The sequence below is a fragment of the Hydra vulgaris genome, chromosome 09 (genome assembly GCF_038396675.1).
Source record: "Hydra vulgaris chromosome 09, alternate assembly HydraT2T_AEP".
NCBI classification, from domain to species: Eukaryota; Metazoa; Cnidaria; class Hydrozoa; order Anthoathecata; family Hydridae; genus Hydra; species Hydra vulgaris.
In genome coordinates, this window is record NC_088928.1 from 58015866 (window position 1) to 58021865 (window position 6000).

A 6000-nucleotide genomic window follows, 5' to 3' on the forward strand; every position below is an offset into this window, starting at 1 on the left:
CAAAACAATAAAAAAATAAAATCAAATATTATAAGTTAGTAAATACCGTTTTTATGAAAACCGTCATACAAATAAAATACCGATTAAAAAAACAATAAAAAATAAAAACAAATGTTTTAAATTACATTTAGAAACACTTATAAAAGAGAAACGAGATCAGAAGAACTCGAAAATATTTTCTATTGAGAAAATAACTTTTTTCAGTTTGTTTTTTTTTGAGAAGAAGAAAAATTCCAACTTTGGGAAAAATCAAAATTTTTTAAAACTATTTGGTTCCACAAATAAGCTCCGCGATAAGATATAAGAGACCTTCCAAAATTTGTATGCGAATATTGTTGATAGATAAAATTGTCATTTCTTAGATCATATTTGTTTTTGGGCTTTATTGCATATAAATTTTGAAAAAGTATTGGAGCTAAGTTTATCTTACATTTAAATATAAAGCAAAGAGTGTTAAAAACATTTAGTCGGTATATATTAAGAATACTGAATAAAAGTGGTTTTGCATGAGTAAAACGATCTTTAAAATTTATTAGTCGTGCTATATGCTTCTGTTGCCGATAAAGAGGATCTAATTGACTTTTTTAGCACTGCCCCATGCGATATTTGAATAATTTAGATGGCATTGAATAAGTGAGTAATAAAGTTGAATTAATGCGTGTCATTTACAAAACTTCTCGCTTTATATAATACTCCAATATTTTTTGAAACTTTGTTGCGCAAGGTTTCAATATGATTTTTCCACGTAAGGTTTTCATCAATAAAAACACCAAGAAAAAGTATAACTTTTGATTGTTTTATTTGAATATTATCTATATATAGTTGAGGCATATCATTTGGCAAAAGATGTTTTTTGGATTTTGGATGAAATAGAGTCCATTTAGTTTTTTCTATGTTAATTGATAACTTATTAGATTTAAACCATTTTGAAATTTTAATTGGGTCTATGTTCATGTCATTAAATAGTGTTATGATATTATTGCTAGACAAAAAAAAGTTTGCGTCATCAGCAAACATTACTGTTTTTAAATTTGAGGCATTATAAAGATCATTGATATAAATGAGAAAAAGAAGTGGTCCTAGTATAGACCCTTGGGGGACACCACATGTTTTATCTAGTAAATTTGTTGTAGAGGATACATCAATTTGCACATACTGTTTACGATTGCTTAAATAGCTCTTAAGTAATTTTAAAAAAATTACCACAGATTCCATAATTTTCTAGTTTTTTAATAAGAATCTCATGATTTATCGTATCGAAGGCTTTTGATAGATCTATGAACACTGCAAGAGTAAATTGTGATTTTTCAAACGAATCTGCAATATTTCTAGTCAGATGAAGCACTGCGTGTTCAGTGGAATTATGTTTTTTAAACCCATATTGGGTTGTATTTAGTATTTTATTTTTAGAAAGATTATCATAAATTTTATTGTAAAGGATCCTTACATAAATCTTTGAAAAACCAGAAAGTACAGAAATTGGACAATAATTAGTTATACTTGATAATTCCCCCCCCCCCCCTCCTTTAAATATTGGTGTAACTTTGGCTATCTTTAGTTGATCAGGAAATATACCTTGTTTAGTTGAACAACTAAAAACCTGAAAGAGTATAGTTTTTATGATCTCGTAAGAACTGATTATAACGTTACCATTTATTTGATCTGGGCCTATCGATTTATTGATTTTTAGCAGTTTGTAAGCACATTCAAACGCTTTAATCGAAAGTTCAAAGTTATTAAGTATAGAAATTATCGGAAGATTAAGATCATTAATTGTGTTAGTTATAATTGGAATATTTTTTTCTAAATTTGGACCAATTGTTACAAAAAAATTATTTATTTGATTTGCTATATCTTTAGGATTATATAAGAAATCATCATTGTTTTTAATAAATTTTGGTACGTTGTATGTTTTAATTTTTTGATTGCCAGTAATTTCATTTAAAATTTGCCATGTGCGTTTAGCATTATTCTTAAACTTCTCTAATAAGTTTGAATAGTATTTTTTTTTAAGTTTTTTTTTTTACTTTCAAAAAGCTTTACATAATTTTTATAAATTTCCTTATTTTTATCTGTTTTTGACTTTAAATACTTTATATACAATTTTTGTTTGACTTTGGAAGATTTCCTGAGTTCTTTAGTAATCCATGGTGACTTTAAGCTTTTTTTGTTTAAGTTAACTTTGTGTTGTGGAAAGTTTGCATCATAAACTTCATAGAATGTTCTTAAGAATGAGTTATAAACCACATTTGCTTCCGACGAAAAATTTATATGTTTCCAATGTAGAAATGATAGTTGTTCATTAAATGATGCAATATTTACTTCACTGAAACAGCGTTTTAGGATAACTTGTTTTTTTATTTGTAATTGTTCAATATCAGTATTTATTGAAAAGAAGATAGGAAAATGATCTGAAACATCATTTTTAATTAACCCTTTTTTAAGAGATTCATTAAAAGTGTCTGTTGTCATAATATTATCTATTAAAGATACTGACTTTAAAGTTACTCTTGTTGGTTTATTAATAAGCGGAATTGCACCGTTTCCAAATAAATCATTATAAAAACTATTAATTTTAGAATTTACGCGATATTTTAATGCGTCTAAATTTATGTAGATAATTTAATTTCTTTTCTATTGTACATTTTGTTATAATATCAGTAATTAAAAAGGACTTGAAACTATTTATTTCACCAGATGGTGGGCGATAACAGCAACTTAAAAGTATATTTTTAGTTTTTTTGGCTAAAATTTCAATTGTTAAAACCTCTTTATCGGCATCAGAAATACTCGTGTCAGGCCTATTTATAAACCGCATTCCTTCACTTACATAAAAAAGTACTCCACCGCCTCGTTTTTTTGTTTTACCTGCTAAAGAAACAGGATTAAAACCTGGCAGGTGAAGATTCGAGTTAGATATAGCCTCGTCAGAACTACACCAAGTTTCTGTTAGGCATATAACGTTAAAAATATTTAAAGTTTCCTCAATATTATTTATAAAATTTTCAAAATTCTTTTTTAAACTTCTTATGTTAAAATCACATTTAAGCGATCTCGCTCAAGAAATTCTTTTAGTTCATTGTTGTAAAAATAAAAACAATTGTTTAACAAAGCACCTGCTTTACTAAAATAAATTGAATCAGTTTCATTGTTTATTGTTTGAAAAAAGTCAAAAGAATTGAACTCAAAATTATTTGCATGTTTTGAGTCCATTTTTTAGTTTTTAAATATAGAAATAAAAGAATTTATTTCTCTAATCGGTAAGAATTTAAGCTTAAGATAAATGTAAATGTTACATTCATTTAAAAATATCAAGTTAATAATTTGAAGAATAAAAAAATTTAAAAATATTCCAGAAAATATTAAGTTTAAAAAAACAAAAAATTAATTTATACTTGGCGATTTTTTGCGTCAATTTTCTTTTCCGCCCATTCACGAACGATAAGTTTGTCGTAGGAGATAAACGCATACTTTCCTTGTTTTCTTTCTCTTAACATTTTATCTCTTAAATCTTTTCGTATTTGAACAGTTTCGTAACAGAAATCCTCGTTGATATAAATGTTCATTCCTTTAAGTCTTACAGATCTCTTCATTATATCAATCTTATCTTTATAATTAGGAGTTTTAAAATTATCGTTCTATTTTTTTTAGCATCTCTTGGTCCGGTTCTATGTGCTCGTTCAATTTTAACATTTTTGATTTCAAGCGTCTCTCCTTTTATTCCAGTTATCCTTAAGTTATTTCTTCTCGATCGATCTTCTATTTCCCTTAACTTGTTGTTTATTTTATTTACAGCGCTTGTATCTTTCATCTGACTACTTACTTTCTTTGTTTGCTCTTTTACTTTTTCAAATTTTGATGCGACTATTTCATCGTTTACATGAATAAATTTTTTAATATCATTTTTTAATATCACTCGTTTTCTAAGGACGATATCTTTTAATTAGATAGCTCCAAAGCTTTGGTTATACTAACAATTTTTGTTGAACTGTTTATAACGTCTGTTTCAAGTTTATTAAATCTTTCGGTAATAATTTTTAAATTAGCAGTCGTAATTGCAGTAAAACTTTTTTCTAATTCTTTTAATAGCTTATGACTTTCTTCAACTATTGTAATTTTTTGTTTTTCCAAAAGTAAGTTAATTAATTGTTCTATATTTTCCATTGTAAGATCCATTTTTAAATTTATTTATTTATTTTTTTATAAATTTTTCTATTTATTTGCAAGAAAATAAAACGCGTCCGATCGCTTGCGTATATTGCATATGACTTGCATATATTGCATATGACTTGTTATGAGACCAGATGGTCATTTCGAAGTGTTAGTACTAAATATTATTAAAAACATGAAAGGTCTTACGGTGTGCTATTAGTAGCACACCGCAAGACCTTTCATGTTTTTAATAATATTTAAGATATAGTGGAGCAACAGCTATGGAGCAATTCCACAAGCGAATTTAAAATTTAGTTCAAATAATTATACAGAAAATAAAAGAGTTCTTCGAAGTAAAGTTTGAAGTGCAATTTAATTTTACTCATTTGCACATTTTATTTTAAAATTGATTTGATAGTTTTACTGTCGTAGCTAGTGAATTTTAATATGATTAAATCATGTTACTACAATGATAACAATAATTTATCAGTGAGTTAACATGTTCTCTGGTCCTAAGGAGACAGCGATTCCCAGAGCAACAAATCTTACGAATCTTAATAAGATTTCTTATAAAGAACCTTAGTAAGAGTAGTAAGGCTTGCAAGATGTGCAAAAAAGCTAATAAGATCTTATTAAGATTTGTAAGTTTACGTATGATTTCTTTGTAAGATTTCTAAGAAATTACACATTTGTAAATTATATCATAATTTCTTTGTAAGATTTTCAAGTTATAATATAAATTCTTCGTAAGATTTGAAAAATCTTATAAGATTATTTTGTAATTATTCCGAGCCTACTAAATTCCACTCATATTTTTGCGTAGAGATAATATATTCTATCGCGAAAATAAGAGTGGAATTTAGTAGGGTAGAGTGGAATTTAGTAGTGGAATTTAGAGGGAATTTAGAGGGAATTCAGTAGGGAATAATCGCAAAATAATCTTAACAGATCTTTTGGTCGTATGGTCTTATAAGATCGTATTGAATAGTCTTGTATAAGTAATTTGTTGTGTTATATATTATATGTTATATATTACATATAATGTTGAGATTTTTTATTAGTTTTAATTAATTATTTTATTAGTTAAAAAATTTTTTAGAGAAGAAATTAGTTTAAGTACTTAATAGTTTTATTTAATAGCATATGCCAATAACTAAAACAATTTAGTACATTAATTATTTTTTTCTTGAAACAAATTTATAACTAATAATATAGCAGTGCTCATCTTAACAGTATATATGATCGAAAATTATAAAAAAATAAAGTATGACAGATTAGATAGAATAATACTCATAAAAATTTGATAGACTAAATTTTTTTCTGTTGTTTACAAATATCAATACAAATATAAGTCAACTTAGACTAAGTTGATGATCAGCAAGTAATAAAACTCTAATATAAAATTGGGCACAGTTTAACTGTTTAAATATTTACACTTTAAATCAAGTTCCATCTGATTGATATCGTTTACAGCTGTGTCAATAAAGTATTTTACAATGGCTTCTTTAATTTTTTCTACTTCTACACGAAATTGTTTGGGGTATCTTCTTTTTTTTTTTTTTTTTTTTTTTTTTTGAGGTGCTCAAAGAAGTCGTAACGGTCTTGTCACAGGGCACCGCGGAAGTGTATTTAACCAGAAAGTTCATGCCTTCTTCCATACCGTGACGCTCTAACCACTATGCCACGGCTGCACAAACCTTTTTTAGCGTTTTCACCAGTATAATTTATTTTTGGATCACCGTAGTAAAACTTTAAATTTTCTGCACCGAGTTATTTTATGCAAAATTAATATTGTTATATGACAGCTGTAACCAACAATGATGCATAGATCAACACCCTTCTGAATCT